Source organism: Bos mutus, chromosome 11, assembly GCF_027580195.1.
Source record: "Bos mutus isolate GX-2022 chromosome 11, NWIPB_WYAK_1.1, whole genome shotgun sequence".
NCBI lineage: Eukaryota > Metazoa > Chordata > Mammalia > Artiodactyla > Bovidae > Bos > Bos mutus.
The window spans coordinates 46,072,512-46,099,515 of record NC_091627.1 but is presented as its reverse complement, the minus strand read 5'-3'; the positions used below and the strand labels follow the sequence as shown (position 1 = coordinate 46,099,515).

The 27,004-nt window shown below is 47.0% G+C and overlaps 1 protein-coding gene across 1 annotated transcript in view; it reads left to right on the top strand.

The window, feature by feature from the left end:
- Positions 1-2,022: 2,022 nt before the first annotated feature.
- Positions 2,023-27,004, top strand: part of B3GNT2 (UDP-GlcNAc:betaGal beta-1,3-N-acetylglucosaminyltransferase 2) — a 32,627-nt gene continuing 7,645 nt past the window's right edge. The window contains exon 1 of the mRNA XM_070379388.1: positions 2,023-2,293. The gene's annotated coding sequence lies outside the window, so the exon portion shown is untranslated. The remainder of the gene's footprint in view (positions 2,294-27,004) is intronic.

Here is a 27,004-nt window from a genome sequence, read left to right as displayed (position 1 = left end):
TCTTGACATATTTCTTTCCCAGGAACATGGACTTGGAATTAAGTATTTTGACACATAATGAAATGCACAGGCTCATTTGTTTATTAATTTACATATTCTGTAGAGCTCTTAAAATTTTTTCTAATATCTTGAATTCTTTAAAAATGTTTTATTAGTTTTCTAAATTATGAAAGTTAATATGTGTGTTAGTGCCTCAGTCATGCCGGACTCATTTCAACCCTGTGGACTGTAGTCCACCAGGCTCCTCTCTCCATGAGATTCTCCACATAAGAAAACTGGAGTGGGTTGCCATTTCCTTCTCCAGGGGATCTTCCCCACTCAGGGATCGAACCTGGGTCTTCCACAATGAAGGCAGATTCTTTACCACCAAGGAAGCCCCATGAAAGTTAATATAACTGGAAAAAAAAAAAAAATTCAGAGTCAGTAAGGTTATAGAACTCATCTCCCTTCCTTCTGACACCCCAACCCCACATCTGGAGTAATGGTGGTTGACTGCTCGTCTGCATGCTTCCAGATGTTTTTCTATGAATTATCAAAAGTCTGACTGTTTGGACTTTATGTCCCAGTCTTAGGAGAATCATGTGATCAACGTAAAAGCAAAAAGGACTGAAGGCTACAAATCAAAGCTTTCCCAGATCTGACTCAGAATTCCTGTTTGTGGAGGACCGCACCCATGTGGTGAGCCTCTGTGCATCCAGCAGCAACCAGGTGCCCTTTTGCTCTTGAGTTTGGATTAAGAGTAAGAGCCCACAGTTGAGCTGGCCGAGCTCAAAGGTTCTTGAAATGACTACTTTCGCAATTCCTTCACTTTCAGGTAATTTAGCTTCTGAAGGTCTCCTGAAAAATGCGCATAATTGCGGGTGTGGTGTTCTTAATTTCTTAGTCTGATTATCTAAGAGGGGTTGCTTTCTTCCTGGAGAGATAAATACCTGGGGGAGGAGGGGGCTTTCAGGTGCGCCTCTGGCCAGGCTTACCTCCCGGCGGTGTGCTAGGGGACGAGTTGCCTGCGCTGGCCCTTTCAAACCAGCGCAACCTCTCCATCCGGTCGCGCCGGGTTTATCTGGCGCCCTCAAACTTGTGTCAACAAAAACTTAGACTCACGTAAGAATGCAGTGCGCTGGCAAGCCGGCGGGGGCGCTGGATAGGAGGGTGGGTCAGTGGTCCCCGGAATTCCGGCGGGTGCTTGTGGTTAGCGCCAAGACCCCATCTTGCCGGAGGGATATGTGTCACAGTTCAGCCATTAAGGCTGCACCTAGGTGTCTGCCCTGCCCCCTGGGGCCGCGGCGCGGGTTCGAGGCCCAGCGTCTGGACATCTTGTGTTTCTGGCTTCCCGAGTCTCCCATGGGACCTGGAGGAACCACCAAAACTCCTCTCCCCACGTTCTGGGCCGCTTTCATAAAACCGAAGATCCGGTGCTGGTGCCAAGTAGGCGTCATTCGGGCACCTAAGAGATGGTGGCAGGTACTGGATGGGCAGAGAGCAATTGTCAAGTCCCCTTTTGGCCTTGTTTCTCCCTACCCCCATCTTCCATAGTGGAACCCCAAGTTCAGCCCAGGCGTTTGGGCCGCCGGGGTTCGGTCTAGGACCTGTCGCGAACTGACTCCGGCCAGAAGACACCACTGGAGTCCTCGTTCAGGCGCTTAGTTTCCCAACACCGGATGTATTACAAGAGGGGCGACAACACGAGGGATTTGGGTTAGACTGGAGTCGGAAAATAGTTCTTTTGAACTGAGAGCTGCCCTTTCCCCACTGAGGGTCTAGTTCTTGGCGGGGTTGGGGGGAGTCTCCTTCCCCCCAGCTTAAGACTGCTTTCCAGGTGAGGGCGCCGAGGTTCCCCGGAAATCAGCAGGAACGCCGAACTCCGGCTGACCGTGGGCGCGCACAGCTAGACAGGCTGGAGCTGAGCCTTACCCAAACTCCGGGCGCCGGGCCTCGGGCCGGGCGGGGCGGCGACGTGAGGGGCGGTGCCGGGCCTGATTGGTGCGTCGGGTGGGGGTGGGGCCAGGAGAGCTCCGCAGCGGCGGCGACGGAGCCGGGAGCTGGAGCCAGAGCCGGGAGCCAGGCAGCGGCTGAGGAGGCAACAAGTGCCGGCGCTGAGCCGAGGCTGGGGCCAAGCCGAGCCGAGGCGGAGCCACCCCGCCGCCGACGCCGCTGGGCTGCCCCATAGCGGGCGCCACGCATGGAGCGAGAGCGGCGGTGGTCGCCGGGCTGAGCCGCGCGGAGCGGCCGGGACGTGGATGCAGCCGCGATCTCCCGCCCCCGCCCCGCCGAGCAGGAGCTGCTCCCGGACAAGGTATGGCCGGGCGGGTGTGCACGCCTCACCTCCGCAGGCCGGCCCCGCGCCCTCCTCTCTCTGTGGTCCCCGGCTTCCCAGCCACGGGACCCTCCTCTCTCCCTCCACCATCCGCTTCCTCGAGGGTGCCGGCTTCGTACCGGCGCCCCAGCGGAGGAATCAGACTCTAGGTGTCTTCCTGCCGCATCTTGGCGTCCCGGTCCTCCCCCTCGCCCCCACCTCTCCCGCTACCTTCCTGGTCCTAGAGGAAGAGGTTAACGAAACCCGCGGTAGCGTGTCTTTCGAGCCTCTTGCCCCATTCCACTCCTCCTCTCCTAGGACTCGGGAACATCCCCCCTCCTCCCCGCTGCACCCCAACTTCCGGGGGAGCCCTTGCCGGGGTGATGCAGGCGTTGGGAAAGGGGGGCGTCAGAGGCCCTGGCGTCCTCATCTGGGTTGCACAGGTGTTTTGGGGAGGGGGCCCTGCTTGATCTCACGCTGCACCCCCGCACCCCACCCTCGTACTGCGCTGCCTCTGGTGCCGCATGGGGAGATCAGGTGTTCCGAGAGCCGCGAGCAGTCGCTCCCCACCCCCATCCACCCGCCACGGCCAACCTCTGGGTCCCTAAAGGCTGGTTTCTGTGAAACTTAGGAGAAACCTTTCGCGTTGACCTCTACAGAAATATTCCACGCCGCCGGCGTTGAATGATTAACCAGGCTACTTGACCGAAACCTGGGATGGGGGGGAAGGGTGGGTGCTGCGGGAGCGGGTCTAGCCGGCCTCTGCGAACCACCTTGCGTGGGGGTGTGGGCGTGGAGGGGTGCAGACTCTGCGAAGGCCGCGACCGCAGGTCCTGGAGGCTGCCCCGCGACGCCAGGCGGACCCTTCCGGAGCCTGTATAATCGAGTCACCTTAATTTCCAGGCCACGGTATTTTCCACTCAGGGCTGGGGAGCCCCAGAACCCACTGTCTCCCCATCAAGTGAGGAGGAGCGGCCGAGATACTCAGCACGAGTGTCACGGCATGAAAGCAGATCTCTGAAAATAATGTATATATTTTAAACCTGGACTGAAGAGGAGGCTCCTTCTCCTTAAAATAGAAGGATGATTTGTCTTTTCTCCCCTGCTCTCCACCCATGGCCTCCTGAACCTCCCTAACTTCGCAGAATGGTAGTTTGGAGCAATTCTACCAGTCACCTGCTGCTCTCGTTGTAGCCTTGCTGTAAAATTTCAGATTGTAAAGCCAATTGGTGAATATGGGCTTCTACTTGTTATAACAAATCCTTCCAGTGTAATGTAGCCCCGGGAGGTAAGGGGATAGTTAAAGAAGTGGCCGACAGGGCCTGGACCAACTGGAAAGGCGGAGACCCAGCCCAGCTCAGCCCTGAGGCTCTCAACCGGGAGCCGTCTCCTGGTTTCTCCCCTTGGATCTGACAGCTGACCCAGAGGGAGGGTAGGGCTGGGCCGTCACTTCTTCCCTCAGTCCTAGTTCCCTCCTGTTTCTTTTGAATTGCCGGCAGATTCTTTACCATCTGAGCCACCAGGGAAGCCACCTTTGGTGGAATTTGGGAGAGTGTCACACAGAGTCCCAGGGCTCTTAAACCAGATTAGATTTTAAGACCAGGGAAGAGTCCCACACAATTTAGCAACTAAACAACAACAGGATGATGTTTGCCAGACTCCCCTCATCATGGGGGGTTGTCAATTGCTCAGTGTTGTCTGATTCTTTGTGAGAGTCAATGGAAGCCATGGACTGCGTGTAGCCCACCAGGCTCCTCTGTCCCTGGGATTGTCCCAGCAAGAATACTGGATTGGGTTGCCATTTTCTTCTCCAAGTGATCCTCCCAACCCAGAGATCTAACTTATGTCTCCTGTGGCTTCTGCATTGGCAGACGGATTCTTTTATCACTGAGCCACTTGGGAAACCCATCATGGGGGGGTTAAGAAATGCTTAGTAAATGGTGGTCATTGTATAATCAGTACAGAAGTTTCTCCAGGCGGCAACTTCCCCTTAACAAAAACAGTAACCATTTAGATTTGTTGGAGACTGAAATCAGCCAAATTTGGCAGATGGCAGATAGTTTTTGAAATCCAGGGAATGAGGTAATCTTTTGAGGAAAATAAGCATAATATGTTTGTAAAAGTTATAAATTTTTTTTCTGGGTTTCTGATGGAGAGTTGAGTGTATATAGGTGGCTTGTAATTTTGAAGATTTCCTTGTTTTTTGCTTTTTAAAGCCCACAATTTAGATTTCTCTGAGATACTAAAGGTTTGCTAAAAATAAGAAAGTGAAACTGATAATTCATGGTTGATTTTTCATTGTACAATTTACTCAGATGTGTGGCTATTTTTTTTTTAAAGGTTACACTAGGAAATGAATGAGAATTCAAAAAAGTTAATATTATTTTGCTTTATCTCACCTGATGCATTGTTGGTATAAAACTAAGATGTTCTGGGTAGAAGTGTGTGGGACTTTTTCAGCTGATGCAGGGTTAAGCGAAAAAGTGAATCCTTTGTTTCACAAACTTTGAAACTGTAGGAGAGGAAAATTTTTTTTCCTTTCTAAGTTCTTTGGCTGATCTAATAATTAAATTGATCTCAGACAGATTAATTGGAGAAAAAAATTTCTATGTACGGGGATTAAAAACATGCAACCCAAAGCAGTGACCACAGCTTTTTCATACCTTTTCGACAAGGAAAGAAATTTGTGAAGAATTGACAAAACAAAGTGGTTTGGGTTTAGGGTAACTAATCAGCAAAGGAGTAACAAGGTTTGTTTGTGCAACCTTCTCAGCCCTGAATTCCCTATCTCTGGTGATAAGGATGCCTTCTGCCCTCCTGGTGCAGGGAGGGTACCTTCTTATGGAAGATTGATCTGCTTTCAAGGGAACAGAGGGAGTCAGAGTGTCATTATACTGGCTGGTCTCTGAAGTAACTAGGAATTAATTCAAAATAATCATTGTGTCAAACTGACATTTTTTTTTTTTTTCAAACTGACACATTTATGGGTGGCATATTCTGTTCCCCTTCAAAACTTCAAAGTTTTAATGTTTTCTGACAATGCTGTTTTTGAGGGGTTTTCCCCCCATTCATAATTTCAGTTCAGTCGCTCGGTCATGTCCGACTCTTTGGGACCCCATGAACTGCATAATTTAGGAATGCTGAACCAGGGCTGTGAATGTATTTAAGGCCCACCCTGTTCATAACATACTGGGTCAGTGCTTTCCATTCAATATAGCTGGCCTGTTGGCTGTGCTTAGTTGCTCAGTTTCCAACTCTCCGTGACCCCATGAACTGCATCCCTCCAGACTCCTCTGTCCCAGGGATTCTCCAGGTAGAATACTGGAGTGGGTTGCCTTGCCATCTTCGTGGGTTGACTTACCCTCTTCCAGGGTATCCTCCCAACCCAGGCATCGAACCCAGGCTTAATTGGCCATATTTGACTCTACTTAGGTTTTTTTTTTTTTTTTCTTAACAGTTTTATTAGGCAGGTTCTTAAAGACTTTAAAAATTAATACATTTAAATGGTTACTTTTAGAAATGTTGCAACTCTTGCATCTGGGATAATATTGGGTTATGTAATCTTGCAGCATGCCCAACAGTGGTGCATGAGTTACCAATGCTGGAAAATTCTCATAAAGTCCTTTTGGTCTTATTTGCAAATACTCAGGAGGAATTAAAATCATTTCAGTCAATTGCCTGGCCTTTTTGGTGTGTACAGGTTGTTAAAACATGAATTAAACTGGGCTCTGAGTTTGAAGGTTGGGTTTCCTGGCTCGCATAACCCACGGCACCTAGTAAAGACATGCACCCAGCACGTGTGGAGTCAGCTGCCCCTCACCACTTCCCCCAAGCTGGGGTAACTGTAACTAGACGCTTGCCAAACTGTCTCCAAATTGTGGGTGAATAAATTCCTCTCTCAGGAGAGGCAATTACCTCTTGACTGAAGAGGAACACGGATGTGTGGGGTAAGGCTTGGAGCAAATTGATGTAACAATTTCATCATCACCAGGTGATGAGATTTTGCTAGTCTGAACAAAGCTTTGGTGGGAAGAACTTGTTACTTGATGGAGAGTTTATTAATCGGCCATATGCGGCACAATGACTTTACTGCTGGGAAAAGTTGTTTGAGTTTTTGTTACAACTTGCATTGAGATTTTACACTCACTGCCTTAATGCCGCTACTGTGAGTTTTATGCTCTTTGCCCACCAACTTTGTCTTCTTGCCTTGCCTTAGTTTTTGTAGCAAAATCCAAACTTCTCTTGGGGGGGGGGGGTCAGCACTGTTGATAAAGTTACAACATATGTCTTGAAATATTTTGTGTAGTTTTATTTAGGTACTTCCATAGATAACTCTAAGGATTTTGTTACAAATTACTTTCTCTGCATCTATGAACATTCCTTTAGAGCAAGGTTTAAAATTATATTCATTCTGATGTGGCTATAGAGGGGAAATTCCCAGTAGTAAGGAAATTGATACTTTATACTTTTCATTCTGTAACATTTAAAAATAGATTTATTGTTCTAATGCCTCCACTCTGGTGGAATTAGGATGTACTTCATTTACCAAAATGTTTTGAAAAACCGACTGTCCAAGGGAGTCAATTCTAGAGTGTGGTCAGTTCTGTTGAGTCGTTGTGTGATATTTAGTGGTTAAAGAGCATGAACTTGGAGGTGGTGGTGATGTTTAGTTGCTAAGTCATGTGCAACTTTCTGGGACCCCATGGACTGTAGCCCTCCAGGCTCCTCTGTCCATGGGATTTCCCAGACAAGAATACTGGAATGGATTGCCATTTCTGTCTCCAGGGGATCTTCCCCACTCAGGGATTGAACCCATGTCTCCTGGATTGACAGATGGATTCTTTACTGCTGAGCCACCTGGGAAACCCTTAATGTAAAGTGCTCTAACATTAAGTGTGCAGCTTATGGGTGTCCACTGCTAAATCAAGAAAATTATTTCAGTAGCCTAGAAGGTCCCTGTGCCACTTTCTAGTCAGTCTCCAGCCCCTAGAGGGAACCATTATTCTGACTTACATCATCTTAGGTGTGATGCATATCATCATATGTTGGTTTTGCCTGTCCTTAAACTCCATTTTGGGAGAAGGCGATGGCACCCCACTCCAGTATTCTTGCCTGGAATATCCCATGGACGGAGGGGCCTGGTAGGCTGCCATCCATGGGGTCGCTAAGTCTGACATGACTGAGCGACTTCACTTTCACTTTTCACTTTCATGCATTGGAGAAGGAAATGGCAACCCACTCCAGTGTTCTTGCTTGGAGAATCCCAGGGACAGGGGAGCCTGGTGGGCTGCCGTCTCTGGGGTCACACAGAGTTGGACATGACTGAAGCGACTTAGCTTAGCTAAACTCCATTTAAGTGGCATTTCCAGACTCATACAGTGTGTAGTCTTGTGAGACAGACCTGGATTTGAGTTTAATTTTTGCCACTTACTCTGATGTGATTACTGTGTGATAATTACTCTAAGCCTCAGTTTCCTCATTAGAGATATAGCGGAGATTATCTCAGATTGGCTAAGAAAATTAATTTGATGATACACCTAAGATACCTAGCACTGTGCCTGACATACAGTTTTCTTTGTCCTCCTTTTATTTCTTTAAAAAGATGGTAACTAAAGCAACTATATCGTCTGTGTTTTAATATACTGTTTCACTAAATAAAAGCTATGTAGGTCTTCTATTGAAAGTTAGAAGCCAGATCTTTGTCGAGTCAACACTTTGCTGTTGTAGCATTCAGCTTAAATAGGACCTATTATTTGTTGATAGTTGATCACCTATCATTTTTGATATTTCCTCTGTAAGTCATAAAATAACAGTCTTTGAAATGTTCCTTTTAGAGCTGATTAGTCACCTGTGTGATGTGAGCTAAGATGCAGTGATGACAGCTGGTTCACACATGTCTATGAAACCCGTGGAAGAGTTTGATTTAGATAAGAGACATCATTAAGTGCCCAGGGTATCCAGAACAATATTTTACTGCCTTATGTTTTGTAAAATAATTATTTCAGAGTGAAAGCACAGGGCCCGTTGTTAATTGCATGCTTCAGACAACCCATTTGAAACAGTTTCAAGTTTTATAGTCTTCCTTTATAAATGATATTGTGTATTCAGTGATCTAATGTTGCCAGTGTTTGTGCTTATTAAAAATATATATATACTTTGTATTTTTGGAACCGTTTTTTAAGTGTATCTTGATGGTACTATGGCATTCTTTCTTAAAGACTTTTTGTTATGTTTATTTAGGGAAGCAATCAAGATCAAGTGAAGAGAATAAAGTTAATTCCATCTCTTAATACTGTAATTGCTGTTAATTGGTTGAGATCCTTCTAGGTGCTTTTTTTCTACATCTGTATACTTGCAGAATGAGACTAGGAAAAGCCCGTTGCCAATGCTTTAGTCAAATATAAAGCAGATTGTATGGGTCTTGCTAGTGGTGCCTGGCTGAGAGGACAGAAGGTTTTGAAGGCCTGGATTCAGGTCCATCCTCACTCTGGCCCTACTTTTGTCTGGACCATGCAGTCCCCAGAGGCTCCATCATGGAGACCCCTGGCCTCCAGATTACAGTGGCCAAGGGGGAAAACCTGTCACCACCTACCACCCAAGATCTCAAGATGATTTATAACGAAAGGGTCACTTGGTTCACTTAGCCAGCATGCAGTGAGTGAGCACTTAGTGGATGTCTAGCATGATGCTTGGCTCCTTGTGTATTCCTCAATGGGCCAGGCACAGTGCTTGCCATTAAGGAGTTAGCAATCTGGTTGGAACTCTAACCAGAAACTGGTGAAGGAGTACTCTGATAGAGAGGGGTGCAAGAAGAGTGCAGAGTTGGGGGCAGCCAAGAAAGGCTCCGGAGGAAGTTGAGTTTGGGCTTAGCCTTGATGGATGAATAAATAACTTAGGGGCAGAGAAAGGAGGGCAGAGGCGGTGGGGATCGCAGGCTTGTGGCCCTTTTTCAGGGAAGTAGCGGGTGATCCCGTGGGTTTGGAGGGCAGGGTCCTTTAGGGGAGAGGTCATAGGACACCATGCAGCCTTGATGACTGTGTGAAGAAGTGGTGCCTGGTCAGGAAGGTCGTGGGGAGCCATGGAAAGTCCTTGCGGAGAGGACATAATGACATGTTATGGTCAGGCTTGCATTTATCAGGAAGATGAGCTTTAGCCAGAGAGGTGGGTGTGAGGGAGTTGTGATTGTGGGCCCAGGTCATTTCATGGTCTCCTAATGGGGCTCCCTGCTTCCTGTTTGCCCCACAACAGTCTGTTCTCAGGAAGAAGCTGGGGGCATCTTTAAAAACGGAAACTGCATTACATAACCTCTTTACTTGGAACCCTCCGGTGGCCCCAAGTCTCCCTCAGAGTAAAGCCAACACTCTCTGCCATCTGTTGGGCCCTTGGTTCAGTTCACCTCCTCTTCTAGTGTTGCAGCTGGAAGTCAATTCTGACTCCACGTTGAAACTGTTTCTTTGACTTGCTTTCCGTTGCTTTTGTTATTGTAATCATACATGATGGCCTGTCTCAGAGAATCCTGCCCTTCTGCCTGACTGTTAAGCTAAAGTGCCTTTGTTCAGAACCCTGTCCTCCTGGAGATGGCGGGAAGAAAGAAATTAACACATACCCCTGTCCGAGGCTTGCCATTCTAGAAGATATTTGCCTTTCTACTTTGTTTCCTCCCCTCCCGGCCCCCATCTCTGATCCATAAAAGAACCTGGCATCCAAACTGACAAGATGGTTATTTGAGACTTTAGTCTGCCATCTTCTTGGTCAGCCGGCTCTCTGAATAAAGTCGTGTTCCTTGGCCCAACACCTCGTCTCTTGGATTTATTGGCCTTTGTAGTGGCGAGGAGAACAAGCTTGGACCTGGTGACATTAGCTCTCCCCCCACTCAAGTCTCTGCAGCCATGCTGGCCTTCGGGCTGTCCTGTCTCTGGCCTTTACATCGGCTGTCCCCTCTTCTTGGAATTGCCTCCCCTCGCTCCTGCCCCGCAACCTACTCTCTGAAAAGAGAGGCTATCTCTAACCCTTTCCTTCCTTTCCCCTGTACTGTGCCTTCTATTTCGTCTAAGCATTATCAACCTTGTGATAATCAGCCACATAACTTCATTCTTCTTGGTCTGTTTGAAACATTGCTTGGTTTAAGTAGGTGCTTGATATGTGTTGAATTAGGTCACTTCATCAGTCCTGCTGGGGGAAAACTGAGGGCCCAAACCAGGTCAGGGATGGTGCAGTATTAAAGTGTGTGTGTGTGTGAGAGAGAGATTTATTTGAAAGTGAGAAAGAAAAAGATTCTCATAGTAGATTGCTAGAGATTTGGAAGGCAGGTGTGAAGGAAGTGGGCTGCACACCCGAGTATATCTGGACGTTTCTTAGCGGGACACTGGAGGCAGTAGTGTGTGGCAGAGGGTCTGGAGGGCAGGAGTGTAAGGTGAAGGAAGACCCAGTGTAGGCTTGAGCCCAGAACTGTGGAGAGGGCCCACTTGGGGCGATGGGGTCAGGATCAGAGGCTGCCAAGATGCGCAAGAACCATTAGAGAATTGGGGATAGGAGATGGTCTTGAACTTGTGGTGGGGTAGGGGTGGTGGCCAGCAGTTTTAGGTGCTCTGGGAAGTCAGGAGAGGCTGTGGACTCTGAAGTTTCTTGAGAGTGAAGGGGATGGGAAAGTCAAGGCACAAAAAAGGGGTGTGGTGAGGCGGAGAACATTTTCCGGAAGTTGATGGAGAGGGGAAAGCGCAGCCTGTGCCTGGAGCCACTGGAGAGGGAGCACGTTGAGGTGGGGGATGAAGTGGAGATTGTCACTGATACAGGAGCCCAGGCAGCAGCAAGGGCTGTCGCAGGGGAGGGCGGTCTTGTGGGGGCTGGGGAGTGACTTACTGAAAAGGGAGACTGGTCCATGTGGAGAACTAGAAGTAGGTTTCGGTCCCTGAGCTGATATTAAGTATCTTTGTATCCATGGCAACCCACTTAGCTTGTTCCCTCCTCATCCCCACCTCCTGCATAATAGGAGAAAACCTGCGCAACCAGGCTTATGTGTGGATTGTTTGAATCCTATGCAGCCACCAATATGAAAGTGTTAACACTCCAGTAAGGTTATTTCCATGGACCATAAACTCACTAAGGCTTATAATTTGTGCTTCAGAATTCTGTTGTTGTTTATTTTCTTTGAAAAGCACTTAACATCCAAATGCTTCTTAAAGTGCTTCTTGTTTTTTTGAATCCTGATCAGGAAGTAACACAGTTGTTTTTTAAAAAAGGCAAAACAAAAACCAGCTTCATGTCTGGGTGTAGATTGTTCGGTGGGAAGCCTGGTGTTGTTTTCAGGATCAAGTCTATGTACCTAACAATGAAAGGGTCAAAGTGGGTTTGTTACAAATACCATCCTCTCTATATTATTTAACATTTGGAGCTAATAACATGTATTTTACATTTTTTATTTTATGGCTAAATTTGATGCTTGTTTATAAGGAACTTAATGGAGGTTTTATTCTTTAAAGTAAATGAGATGCATCCCTTTAATTTTTCTTCTCCCTTCATGACATAAGGAGTTATTTTTCTTCAAATGAACTTAAAATATCTCTCATGAATACTCCTATTTTTAACTGACTGCTTCTCTCTTTTGAATTTTTTGAAGGTTCTGATGGGTCCTCTTTAAAAAAAAAAAAAAAGCCTCTTTATAATAGAAATTTTTAAACAAATGCAGATACAGAGAGTGACGTAATGAAGCCCCAGGGAGCCATCACTGGTTTCAGCAAGGTGGTCTCCCCTTTTTGGTCCCTGCCCCATAGGCGACTGAGATGCTGTGTGGGCACCACCGAGAGTGAGAGAGCAGGCTCATGTGGACCTCCAGGTGTGGGTGTGGGAGCCATCAGTGTAGAGATGGTGGAACTGGGAGTCATGGTGTAGAGATGATGGAGTTTGGAGTCATCGTGAAGAGATGGTGGACGTTCTGGGAGTGACTGGACACCTCGAGGGAGAAAGGAGTGAGCAGAGGGTACATATGGCACTGAGAAATACCTGGATTGCTGTGTCCAAGATGTTTTCAAGGAGGTGGTGGTAATCTATGGTATATGAAGGTGACATTCACAAAGACACTTAAAATTAGGTGATTAGGTGATTGAAGAAAACAAACTTATGTTTCCCAAGGGGTAAGGGGGTGGAGGGATAAACTGAGAGATCAGGATTGACATGTACACACTGTGTGTGTGTAGTCGCTCAGTTGTGTCTGACTCTTTGCGACCCCACGGACCGTAGCCTGCCAGGCTTCTCTGTCCATGGAATTCTCCAGGCAAGAATACTGGGGTGGGTTGCCATGCCCTTCTCCAGAGGATCTTCCTGACCCAGGGATTGAACCCTCATCTCCTGCATCACAGGCAGATTCTTTACCATTTGAGCTACAGGGAAATAATACACATACTACTAGAAGGAAACGGCAACCCACTCCAGTGTTCTTGCCTGGAGAATCCCAGGGATGGGGGAGCCTGGTAGACTGCCATTTATGGGGTCGCATAGAGTCGGACACGACTGAAGCAACTGAGCAGCAGCGGCAGATACAAAATAGATAACTAATAAGGACCTACTGTGTATAGCACAGGGAGCTCTATTTGACATTCTGTGATGACCTATAGGGGAAAAGAATATAAGAAAAGAGTGGATATATGTATAACTGATTCTCCTCACTGTACACCCGAAACTAACACAACATTGTAAATCGACTATATTCCAATAGAAATACAACAAAATGGAGTGATTTAAACTGCTTGGTTAAAGAGGCCCAATTTCTAAGCTGCTCAGCAGTGTGCTCATATACTGAGCAAACAACATGTTCTCTTTTTATTTTGGCAACACAAATTTTTCTTGGCAGGTGGCCAGAGAAAGCGATGTTACTATTTCATCCCTTCTTTAAATATGTAGACATTGTCTTGGTTGAACAGCTTTTCCTTTAATAGAACATTTGGACAAAAGGCCAAAATGTCACTGTTTTGAGGATGTATATTTTAAATCCATATGATTTATTTTGATATTTTAAAAAAAACTAAAAACAGTCCTCAGGCACCTGTTAGTAACTTGTTGACAATTAACCAACATTTGAGAAACGGAGAAGAGGCAGGAAAGAAATCTGGGAGATGGAGGCTGGAAGAGAGGGGAACCACTCTGCTTGTTTGGTATCCTGTCCTGAAGTTGCCACCCCAGGGCCACTTATCACTAGAAAGGTTGTCTTCTGGGACGAGACTGCCCCTGACTCAGGAGAAATGGAATCCCAGGGGGCTTGCATTTTAATTGGATGTGCTGTGTGCAAGCCGCAGAGCCTGGCACTCACCATTTGGGGTGCTTTGACCTCACAGTTACAGCCTGTAGGTTGGGGAGCCTCTTGTTCATGCCTCCCTCAGGGTTGAGGAGAATGGCTCTCAGCTCACCTGGCACTGTTCAGGTTGGGACGTGTTGCTCTAGGTGGGGTGGTTCTGGATAACTAGCTCTTGGTACTCCGTTTGGGGGGCTTTAATTTTGGGGAATCCCAAATGCTAGGAGGGTAGATTAAATACAGTTCACTGGGGAAACTGAGCCTGTCCTCATGGAGGAGGGGGTGGGATTTGAACCTGTACCTGTAAGCCTGGGGGCAAGATTGAGAAGTAAGAGAATGGATGTTTCCGGAAGCCAGCATGAGTTGTGGTGTGGATGAGGACCACAATTGTTTTTAAGGGGTGCTGTGTCCCAGGAGGTTTTGAGGATGGCATGCTTGGATCTCGGATGGGGTCTTTGTGAGAGTGCTTAAGGAGGAAGGGGTGCGTCACGCTCCTCTGTCCTGGCTGTGCCAACCCTGCAGCTCTGTGCCTGAATTCAAGTTTGGCAGTAGCTTAGGTGGACTTGCAGGCTGGGAGCAGCCCATCTGGGGTCCCTGTTCATGCCCCCTCCCTCCACTCTCTATCTTGGGAACCTTGAATAAGTTTCTGGAAGCAGATCATTTATCTGTAAAATAAGGATACCTCAGTAGCCACCGTATACCCCCTTGGGTCTTTGGCACGCATCCAGGCACATGGACCAGTGTTACTGAGTCCAAGCTTGTACTGTTCACTACATGACAGGGCATCTTGAGAGGCAAGATGCTGAGGCAGGGGTAGTGACTTTATATGGAAAGTCAGCGGCAGAGAAGATGGCGGACTGGTGTCCCAGAGAATCATCTTACCCAAGTTAGAATTTGGGCTTCTTTCATAGTAAAAGGGGAGAGGGTGTGGTAGGTTATTGCAGACTTCTTGGTGTCAGAATCCTTTGTTCTTGCAGCTGTCCACATAGATGTCTTAAAGTTCATGATGCTCCTGCACACCTTCAGCAAGACAAATGTATTCTCTGTTCTGCAACTTTTTATCTTTGTATCATTAGGAAGTGTTATACCTTTAAGGGTTAGAGCTTTGAGAATGGGCTATCCTGTATATTTCAGGCTATAGGCAACATTCTTTTTGTTGTGGTTTAGTTGCAAAGTTGTGTCTTACTCTTGGGCCTTGGGCACACTTCCAGGCAAATGGACCAGTGTTACTGAGTCCAAGCTCGTACTGTTCACTACATGACAATCACAATTCTGAGTGATTCAGGCAGTTATCTCAAAGCTGCTGCTTTAAGAGACTCCAAATGTTTAAGCAGGGAGTCCTGGAGCCTGAAGCATGGTACTTTATGCTCATTGGTGTCCCCTTCATTGTACCCAAGGGGAAATACTCTTTAAGGAAATTTGTCACTGGGAAACATTCATACAAACAGCCAAGAAATTGAGACTTCCCAAGGCAATTTATTAAATTACTTAAGTTAAACACAGTGAATATCACTAGTATTAATGCAGTCCCAACTTGCAGCATGTTCAAACAATATTTATTTTGGGAGATTATATTTTTATTTTGGAGATAAATGTACACAGATGTAAACTTTGGTTTTGCAAGAGTTGATGGAGATGCTTTCAAACCCTACAATTCATGGGGGCAAGAATTACCAAATTTAATAGAATTGGGAAGGGCATTGGTTGATTTGAAAGTTTGTAGAGTACTTTTTGCCTGGGGGAGAGCATGGCAACCCACTCCAGTATTCTTGCCTGGAGAATCCCAGTGGACCAAAGAGCCTGGGAGGCTGCAGTCTATGGGGTTGCAAAAAGTCAGACGCGACTGAGCGACTAAGCACAGCACAGGACAGAGTACCTTTTGGAAGTGATATAGGTGAATCTCTGTGATGGTTAGATTAAATTTGGCTGCTCAAATGCTTAACATTAAAGTGATTGTCTTAAAAATCTAAAAGTTTTACTTTATGGTCATTTATTACTGTCCATGAAATTAAGTGGTGAGGAATGATATGATTTTGAAAGTCAGTCCAGAAACTTTGAGGAGAGTCAACTTTTGATTTTGTTAAATTAGTCTTTGAGTTTTTCATGCATTTTACTACGTAAAATGACAATAATCTCTTTTCAGTGATAGGTGAAAATATTCTTTCTCAGTTGATTTCACCAGCTTTTCTCTATACGTACCTGTAGACAGGAGCCCACGTAGCAAGCACCAGATTCTCTCCTCCCCTCCCCATCTCTGTCCACCTACATCACCAGGCCATGGCTGACAACAGCCTGCTTGTTTCCAGAAGCACTTACACAAGGTCAGATTGATAACTTAGTTTATATACTTTATATTAAATAATGATAACTTTGTTTCCAGTCCAGTATTTTTATTAATTTTTAATTACCTTTTTCCCATCTTCCATCCCTTGGACCTGTGTTTGTTTACAGATTTGTTTAATCATATGAGACAAATGTTTCCAGAGATTTTTTTTTTTTAATTAAAAACAATTTTAAAATTATTATTTCTTTACTTTTGACTACATTGGGTCTTTGTCACTACGTGTGGCCTTTCTCTAGCTGGGGTGAGCTGGGGCTACTCTCTAGTTGCGTGTGCGGCTTCTCATTGCGGTGGCTTCTCGTTGCAGAGCACAAACTCCAGGGCTCGCAGGCTCAGTAATTGTGGCACTTGGGCTTAGTTGCTCCATGGCACATGGAATCTTCCTGGACTAGGGATCGAACCCATGTCCCCTGCCTTGGCAGGTGGATTCCTAATGGCTGGCCCTCCAGGGGAGTCCTCCTGGGATTTTTAGGTGATGTCCTGCGTTGAGATGACACCCAGTGATGTTGTCCTCGTGGACGAGGCACGGAGGGAAACCCCAGAATGATAGTTGTGAAGAAAAGTGGCCTGGCCTGGCACATAGACAGTCAGGGGCCAGGGAGGGTCTCTGGGGGACCTGGAGATACAGGGCCTGTGTGTGAAATGACTCAACAATGCTTTGTGTGGAGCAAAAGAGGAAAACGGTGAAAGAATAAAACTTTTATTTAGTCCTTGTTCCTTTATTGTCCCTCCCCGGTTATGTCCTTCTTGTCCTCAAGTTTTACTGTCCTCAGCCAGACACTCGAGAGACAGAAATGGAATGGCTCAGCTCCTGCTCTGAATGCCCACGTGCCCTGTGAGGTGTGTCAGACTCCTTCCCCACAAGGTGTGATAAGTCAGATAAATGTGTATTTAGTGTTAAGACACAAAAAGGAAGTAAGAAAACCACAGGCCGGGGGGAGGGGAAGCGTCGGGTGTGGGGGTGTTTCTGTTCAGGGAAGGTGCCACAGGAGGTGGTGCTGGCCTTGTTTTTTATGTTGCTAGCCCAGAATCAAAGCTGCGAGAGGACTTTGTCAGTGATGGTGATTCTCAGTGCGCCTCCTCCCTATGCTGACCTCGGGCGAGGCTGTGTGCCTTCCTGTGCTTTGGTTTCTTCTTCTCTACAGGAGAAGGCTGGAGTCCCTGAGCTCTAAGGCCCTGGAAAAGAAATGCTTATAGCTTCCGTGGGCAACAAACTCAGGATAGGGTCTGTGTGCAGAATCCATGTGCACGTTCTGGAGAGAGGGTACAGTTTGTGGCCGACACTGCTCTTCCGTTACCTTTTTTTTTTTTTTTTTTTTTGATGCAGACTAGTGTCCCTTCCTCACAGAGCCCGGGGAGCTGGGCTGCTGGACACCTGGGAGCTCACCTCTGGAAGGTGGCCAGTGGGAGGACCAGGCTAGAATCCCTGCCATTTCTGGCTGTGGTGCCAGAGTGAAGGGAAAGGCGAGGAAAGGCAGCATTTTCTCTCTGTAAAAGCTCTTGACAGAAGGGTTTGCCCAACAGGTTTGTTAGACTAGGCCAGTGCAAGCGCTGCCAGGCTCTCATTCCTCAGTGTGGATTAACACCTGCCACGCAGGCGGCAGGGACTCCACCCTCAGCAGGGGCGGTGCCCGCCCAAGCGGACCAGGATCTCTGGGCACCTTCAACCAGGGACTGCTCCCAGCTGGAGATTTTATCTACATTATTCCTTTCTCATGCTTCTCAAAAAACTCGACCGCCTGGCTTTCTTTGGAACTACCTGCATGTTCCCGGGTATCCACAAATGCAGTGACTTCACTTCCTAAGTCTTTTTTTTTTTTTAAATTGTAGCTTTATTTGAGGATTCTTGAAATCTTCTGAACAACAAGGTTGTGTGGTAGAAAAAGTAAGAGTTTAGACTCAGGGTCAGGGTCCAAGGTCCAAGTCCTGGCTGTACTCAGATTAGCTCTACTCAGGCTAATGGTTTCACGTTTTTGAACTTGAGACGGTTAGTTGAGAATATCCTGACGTAAAAAATGGGCAAAGGGTGTGAGGAGTGGGAAGTCAGGAGGAAAGTACAGCAATGACGAGGGGTCAGTTAAAACATGCAGAGGTTGTTTTGGTGTGAAGATTTAAAAGAAGGACAAGGTCCACAGTCAGTGTGGAGACCTCTGTGCTCTCTGGTGTTGTACAGTCTGGCTTTTTTTTTTTGATGAGGAAGGACATGGAATAACTTGATTGTTCTCTTTGTAATTTTTTCAAAGGGAATAATAAGACAGTGTACAAAGACACACAAATAAGGTTGTTCATCAGATTTCTTTTCCCCCCAGTTATAGGCAAAGTCCAGAGAAGGCAATGGCACCCCACTCCAGTACTCTTACCTGGAGAATCCCAGGGACGGGGGAGCCTGGTGGGCTGCCATCTATGGGGTCGCACAGAGTCGGACATGACTGAAGCGACTTAGCAGCAGCAACAGCAGGTAAAGTCAGAAACAACTCATGGGTTAGTGATTGGGTAGTAGTAGTGTTAATTGCTCAGTTGTGTCTGACTCTTTGCAGTCCCATGGACTGTAGCCTGCCAGGCTCCTGTGTCCATGGGATTCTCGAGGCAAGAATACTGACTGGAGTGGATTTCCATGCCCTCCTCCAGAGAATCTTCCTGATCCAGGGATAGAACCTGGGTCTCCTGCGTTGCAGGCAGATTCTTTACCGTTTGAGCTACAGGGAAGACAGGCCAAATGCCTGTACTCCGTCAGAGGTACTTTAGAGATCTGTTGGTGGCTTAATGGGTAAAGAATCCGCCTGCAGTGCAGGAGATACAGGTTCAATCTCTAGGTCGGGAAGATCCCCTGGAGGAGGGCATGGCAACCCACTCAAGTATTCTTGCCTGGAGAATCCCATGGACACAGGAGCCTGGCAGGCTACAGTCCATGGGATCACAAAGAGTCGAACATGACTGAAGCAACTGAGCATGCATGCGTGATAGAAGGTGAGTCACTCAGATCATGCTGCCTTCCCCGGTCCAAATCTGCTTAACAAAAATTAAATCTCTGAACACAATAGCCAATTGTGTTTGTAATGAACTTGGAGGTCAGATTTGGAGCCGTTCTTCATTTTTTCCCTTATTTCGTATTCCTGTGTGATTTAGTCAGGTTTTTTTTTTTTTTTAAATAGAGGGGCTGTGAAAGCACATTGTGGCTATCTCTTTGGAAACAGCACTTGTTACTTAGATATAGGCATGGTGCACGCTTATCCCATGGAGAGTCCTTGGGCTTATCTGCTTTCTCCAGTCGCCTCAGAACCTATCTGGCCACAGACTGGCTGCTGCTCTGCAAGCAGACACTCTGTAGCCCCACCCCACCGCTTGCCTGCCCTGCTTCTCCTCACTTCTCTGAAATCTACCCTGTTTGAAGCTCCACTCAGGTCCTGCCTCATCCTCTGCTGGTGACAAATGTACTGTCACGTATTTCTTACTTATTTATGAGTTCGCTGTACAGGACCCATGTTTTATACACTTTCCACCTAACTTCAGACTCAAATAATGATGTTCATGGTTGGAAATGACTTCAGGTTGGTGATAGGGAGATCTCTAACTTGTACCAGTTTTTAACTGTTGTCTGTCAGCTCCCAGTCCACCCTTTGTTGTCTGATCTATGAAAATGGATCAGAGCTCTTCAAATATTTTTCCTTTGCCTTCTCTCAAGTTGAGGGCTCTGAAGAGGATGTTGCAGGAGAAGGAGGTTTTCCTTCCTGCTTTCCAGAGTCTAAAATCAGGCTCGTACAGAGCCTGCTGGTTTTCCCGTGGGCTTGCAGGCTGCAGCTTTCCCCAGTGTGTGCCCACCTTGTCCTGTCTGCAGCTCTCATGGCTGTGATAGACTGGGGAGCCTGAGCCCAGCCCAGGTTGCTGCTTCTCCTCAGTCCCCACGTGTATATATGGGAGCCTGGTGGTCCTGACCATCTAGAGAGCTGGCCACGTATGTTTGTCCTGAGCACTTCCTGTCCGGGCCATGCATTGTCATGCTAAGCTCCTGAAGAGTGAGGTCTCTCCAGCTCCTGGGTCCAGTCGTAGCCAGACTTCCTGTGTGGACATGACTGCCTTTGCACCCTTGTTCTCTCCGCCTAGCTCCCAGCAGTCTCCAAGGTTTGCTTCCTGTCTCCCTCCGCATGGGGATTCTTGTATTTCAGGCTTTGTACCGGCACCCTAGAGGGTTATTCCTGCTTTTCTGGTGACTGGACCATCTTGGGCATCCAGGAACTGCCTCCTATACCTTCTTCAACAAGATACAAACCTTGCTTCCATGTTTGTCCTGTTTGGGGTACCTTTCATCTAGTATAGGGCACCCTTTAGAGTTCTATTCCATCTTTGTTGTTTAATCACTAAATCATGTCTGACTTTTTTGCAACCTTATCGACTATAGCCCATCAGGCTACACTGTCCATGGGATTCTCCAGGCAAGAATACTGGAGTGGATTACCATGCCCTCTTCCAGGGGATCTTCCCATCCTGGGGATTGAACCCTTGTCTTCTGCGTCTCCTGCATTGGCAGGAGATTCGTTACCACTGAGCCACCAGGGAAGCCCTTTATAGTTCTCAATTATAATATTTTATAGTTCTGTCTTTATAGTTACTCAATTATCATATTTTTAAACTTCCCCTGCTTGAATTATGGTGTGGTTTCTGCCTCTTGGTTGGACCCAGACTGAAATACATCCCATGTAACCCAACTCAGCAAACAGATGGATGAGCCAGAGAGAAGTCTAGGAATTTCCCTGAGGACTTGTTGAGAGCCTGCCAGACTGTGCTGGTTTGTACATAGGTTCTAGAGCTTGATGTGGAAGAACTTCCCAAGCCATACCCATGTGCAGGCTCTTAACAAGGACTCCAAAACATGTTAAGCGCCCCAGGAAGTGACTGCCTGCATTGCAACATTTCTTTTCTAATGGTTTCCTGCCTGGGTAAGTAGGTGCCCCCAAGCTTTCAGTCTGTACCAGGGGCCTTTATTTAGGCATGTTCACTTGTCCCTCTGCTATTATGGCCTTGGTGGAACTAGCAATTGCTGGAGGTCCACCCCCCTATCAGAAAGGAGTGTGGAGGTCCCTCTGTTTGGGACTGGAATGGAGGGGATTGCCTGGATACTCTGCTAGTGGAGGGATGAAGCTTTCATAGATGCTCTGCTGGATCCCACATGCCTGCATTCCCACTCAGGTGGTTCAGGGCTGCCTGTGGGCCTGGGTGGGGCTTTCACCACAATTTACCTCTTCAGATCTAGCCCCTACCCTCCCAGGTCTAGTATGGACTCACTACTAATAGTCTTATCGCCTATAACCCTAGAAAAGCCTTTACATTTTTTCTACTCTAGTACTTTAAAAAGTGAGACAGGTTTCTAAATACATAGGTCATTGAGCAGCACACATATAGTTCCCAGTGTCATCTCTTTGGAGAAAGGTCATGTATATTTATTTAATCTAATTTCTACTGAAAGAGCTATATTCAGTGAACTCAACCACATGACCAAAATACCTGTTTGTTCAACAAATGTGGAATAACTCTCAGATGCTACAGCCAGGGGTACTGGTGTTGCAGGGTGAAGACCTTGACCACAGAGGGTACCCTTGTTCCTGGGTGCTTCAGGAGTGACACTTGACCGAATTGAGGAGTAGAAGAAGCTCTTCAGGAAGGCATGGCAGACAGAGGGCACTCTGCGGATGGCAGAGGGAAACTGGGACTGTCTGGAAGAGACTGTGTTTGCTGTGGTCGGAGGTGAAAGTGTCCACGGTGTGGCGGTGGGGGATGCTGGCAAGAGGGGCTTCGGAGGAAGCACAGAGCATCATAAAGGGACTAGAGGGCATGTGAGTGAGAAGGTGGAGGGTGAGGCTGGTGTTGAGGCTGGGGCATATCCCTGGGCAAGAGGTGTCACAGAAGAGGGGCAGAGGCCATGAGGCCCTGAGCTCTGGGAGTGGAGGAAAGAGGCGTTTTAGAAGACAACACAGTTATATTTAGGCTGTGGGGAAGCAGTGCCATGGTGGTGGTGGTGACCACACCAGGAACAGCACGAGCAGGGGTGTGTGTACAAGGGCTGAAGGCTGAGCTATTGGGAAACAGGGATATTTGGGAGCTGCAGGAAGTAAGGCCTTGGGCTCCTACAGTCGCCAGCTGCAGAGCCTGATTGGAATAGAGGAGAGCTGAGGAGGAGGAGGTGCCGGTGACATTACTGAGGTGGAAACACAGATGTGGAGAGCAAAGGAAGAAGCAGCTCGCTGCTGCTGGGGAGTGCACGCGGGCCGTCGATCCATGGTGAACGCAGGACCCAGGAAGAGAGACTCCACACACGTTGAATATCTGGAGTTAGCTGGCTCAACTTGTGATCCTTGGTTTCTTGTTTTGCTGCCGTTGTTGTTTGTTTACTTTTGGCTGTGCTGGGTCTTCGCTGCTGTGCGGGCTTCTCTCTAGTTGTGGCGAGTGGGGGCTGCTCCTCACATGCGGTGTGTGGGCCTCTCGCTGCAGTGGTCTCCTGTTGTGGAGCACAGGCTCTGGGGTGCACAGGCTTCAGTAGTTGTGGCACACAAGCTCGGTCACTCCAGGGAACATGGGATCTTCCTGGATCAGGGGTCGAACCCGTGTCTCTCCTGCATTGGTCGACGGATTCTTTATCACTGAGCCACCAGGGAAGCCCTATTTGTTTGGGGTTTTTTTTGGGGGGGGTCCTACTTTTGGAGTAACATTTAAGGTGATGGATAGAAGCGTTTCTAGACGGAGAATATTTATAAAGAGGCAGTGAACCACAGAACTTGAGAAATGTGGTCAGTGTTGGGTGGAGGAACTAAACCCATCAAAGAAAACTATTGAATGCCTGTTGTACACTAGGCAACACCCTGGTGTGGCGGGTTATATCATCACTTCACAGGTGAGGAGACTGAGGCTCAGACAAGTCAAGTAACTTTGAGGTCACACAGCTAGTAGTAGGGTAGCATTACCAGAATTTAACTCTGGGTTGTTTGGCTCCAGGTGCCATACTAATTTTCCAAAGTGCAGGTGGGTCTGGAACATACCTGTCCTCAAACATCTACCAGCCTTGTTTTATAATGACACGATCTTATACACTGAAGATCTCAAACCCTTACCAGTTTTAGTAAAGGCAGGAGCAAGATGGCCTCTGGGAAGGTTAATCCCTATCATTGTTTACTAAATTTTCTTCTTTCTCCTTTTCTGAAAATCTGAACATGTTTATGTGAAGAATGATCTTAGTGTTTGATTTTATTTTAAGTGGTGAGTACCACTTGAGACTTCCCTGGAGCTTCCCTGGTGGCTTAGATGGAAAGGATCTGCCTGCAATGTGGAAGACCTGGGTTTGATCCCCAGGTCAGGAAGATCCCCTGGAGAAGAGCATGGCTATCCACTCCAGTTCTTTTGCCTGGAGAATTCTATGGGCAGAGGAGCCTGATGGGCTACGGTCTATGGGGTCACAAAGAGTCAGACATTACTGAGCGGCTAAATACACACCATTTTGAGAAAATCAGCCACACTGGGCTTTGGGGGAACTGTAATCAGTGGGGATCAGAGCATGTCCTGCAGACACTTAGATGTGTAATGTCGCCTGTGGGGACATAGAGGTGAATAGATTCATCATTTATACTTTTCCCTTTAAATTTTGAACGTGAAGGTACTACTGCTGACTTATGAACCAAATTCCTTGAATTCAATTGATCGTTGTTCTGACTTACAGACCAGAAAATGTCAGACATACGTCCTCTCCAGGTGAGGTTGTTGAGGGCATCTTGGGGCTCCCCAGCTCCAGTCCTGACAAGAACTGCAGCCAGGCTTCTTGCTCCCATTAAGGAACAAGCTCTAGGTACAGCCCCACTCTTCTGGTCCCACCAAGATGCTGCACTTGCACCCTTACCACTCAGCCATCTGCCCTGAGCACTGGAAGGTATTCCCTGTCTCCCCCAGAACCACTTGGCTACAAGCTATCCCTCTCTCTGAAAAGGTCTGGCAAGGACCAAGCAACAGATGTTAGCAGCCTGGGAGGTAAGGATTTAGGAAAGCCACTTTTGTCCGGCTTCTGGAGTGAGGACAGAGGAGGTTGGGCGGGCCAATTGACGTCCAAGTGCCCTGTCTCCGTGTGATATGGCAGCAGGCTTGGGCTCTAGATCCTTGAAGGATTTGTGTATCCTGTTGGGGCAGGAGAATGAGCAGGAAGCAGGATCCTCCCTAGACACGGAGGCTGCTAGATCAAACTCTTGTGACTGAATCAGCAACTTGGATTTCCAGCCTCCAAGCCTCAGCCTGACTGGATTGGATGGCTGGTCGTTTCATTTCATGATTACAAGAAGGTCCTGCCTTTCTTTTATCCTTAACATTGGTTCTAGGGATGGGAGAGCATAGACACAGGTTTTGGATTTGGTCTCAGTGTGGTTGCTGGCTCTGTCCCTGACTAGCTATTGGTGACCATCTACCTAACATACCTGAGCCCCTTGGGATGGGTGAGTGAGTCCCTGACTTAGAGTTTTGTGAGAATAAGTCCTTGTGGCTGGCGATGGCCACATTAAAATGTCTTCTGGCCAGTGCTTTGCTTTCAGAACTGGAGGGAACCTTTGAGAATCATCCTCTTTTGTGGTGCCAGTCTGGCATCCAGGAATGAAACACTGGGATTATTTAAACTGCATATAGGGGAATAAAATGACTATAGCATAATCATTCAGTAAGGGTTACTTATGACCTCACCCTACCTCCCATATCTGACTTTGATGGTAGTCTTGAGGGTTCAAATGTATACATATAAAGCTTTAACATTTTAAAATAATTTTTTAAGAAGATAAACCATTGAAAACCAGACCATCATCTTTTTAGTCCCTTTCGTCATAAGCCTGTGCTACAGTGTTCGCTTGTATCATGCTTTAAAACTCAAACAATGGAGCTGAACTGCTTAGATTTGAATCCTGGTTCTGCCATCTGCCAGCTGTGTGACCTTGGACAAGTTCAGTCACCTCTCTGAGTATCTGCCTCATAACATCATTGGTGCCCAGCATATAGCCAGTGGTACTTAAGTATTTATTAAAATGAAGCCGATATGTTCATATTTTGCTATTATTTTTAAGAGTCCTCTCTAATACATGGCTTCAGGCAGAGAGGATGGACCCAGGGAAAGATGTGCAATGATCTGTGGGTGGATGTAGTGACAGAACTTGTGCTGAGTACTGCAGGGACCAGTACAAGGTTGGCGTGTCTGGGACTGTGGGACCGTGGCCCATGCTAGTGATGTGGGCTGCAGAAATGGGGACCTTGCATTAGGATTTGTGTGTGACATGTTCCCCACCCCCATCCCAGCAGTCTGGATGTGTGCAGTAGAGGATGTTGAAGGGAAAAGGTGGTGGGGCAGCATTAAAGAATTAAATAACCTATAATCCTGCCACCCTGATTACACTGGTTTTGGTTTTGTGTGGTGTTTTATCTGGATTTTCACATAGTTTAAGCATGGCATCTGTACTATTTTGTAATCCATCTTCAGCTAACATAAATTTGTGTGTGTCTCTACCTTTCTAAATATTTTAATTGCAAAATAAAGGAAAGTGGAAGTGAAAGTCGCTCAGTCATGTTTGAGTCTTTGTGACCCCATGGACTAATACAGTCCATGGAATTCTCCAGGCCAGAATACTGGATTGGGTAGCCTTTCCCTTCTCCAGGGGATCTTCCCAACCCAGGAATCGAACCCAGATCTCCCACATTGCAGGCAGATTCTTTACCAGCTGAGCCACAAGGGAAGCAAAGAAGGAAATTGTTGCCAAACAAAATCAGCTGTAGTGTTTTAGAAATTTCAAGACTGTTCAGTCTTTGTTGGGGAGAATTTACTCCAAAGTACAAGGTGAAAGCTAAGGTTGTTCTTTGTTTGCACATGGGATTTTCTGTTTCTGTTACTCACAGTAAAAACTCTGTGTGTCACAGCGAGGGTTGTATAACATCTTCCCTAGCTGCAGGGTAGATTTTCTTACTCAAATTCTTTGTGAGCAGTGTAACTTCCTGCTCAAAAAAGGACACATTGGTTTTATGTCTGTAATGGGAATATTTAGTCAGATATTCAGAGAGCTTTTTCCCACAGATATTTTTATGGAGGTCACTGCTTTTTCCTCCTTTCCATGAACTCTGGTTTGTTGTAACAGTCTAGTTCTCATGTGAGGGACTGTGCCTTGGTCACAAATGAAAGATGACATTTAAACTTGATAGAAATGTCAAATTGGGAATCTGGGTGGTTTTCCCACCCTTCCTGCTCAGGTTGGTTTGGAATAAATGCCCTTTAGAAATAGTGGTAAGAATTGGCCCAAGCTGCACTTCGGGAATTTAGGAAAGGAAGACTGGCCGCTTGTCAGAAGCAGGGCCAGGCATTTCTAGCCTCCCATTTCCCTTTCTTTGGAAAGTCTTGGTAACCACCAAATGTACCATGATCCAGTGCCTTGGGTCTTTTCAGTCTTGAACCAGGCTTTGAGACTTCACTGTTGAACTGAACCAGGTTACAATACTGTGGCCATGCCTTATAGAAAAGGAGGAGCTCCAAAGAGCGCTGGCTGGGAGCCAGAAAACTGTTTCTTCTCAGCCTTATCACCTAACTCTGTAACATTTGTGCGATCAGTCGATCAGTCATGTCTGACTCTATGACCCCATGTACTGTAGCCTGCCAGGCTCCTCTGTTCATGGAATTTTTCAGGTCAGAATAAAGTGTTCTGCCATTTCCTTCTCCAGGGAATCTTCTAGACCCAGGAATCAAATCCATATCTCCCGCCTTGCAGGCGAATTCTTTACTGCTTCACCACCTGTGAAGCCCTCATTGGCCCAGTTAACCCTCTCTGAGCTTCCCCTTTTCTCCCTGGTAAAGTGGTATCCTCTCAGCTTCTCTTAGGGAGAGCAAATGAGAAATGGACAGGAAGATGTTCTGGAATCCTTGAATCGAGGACTGGAATCCTTGAAACAAGGGGAGGATGGTGTTCCTTTGAGAGCCATGAAGCCCTGTCTTGGCTTGAGAGGATAGGACGTCCTGCCTGCCTGGTTCTTGATCACAGATGGAAAAGCCTGAGTTGCATCAGTGAAGCTGGAAACCTTGGCCAGGATCAGTATT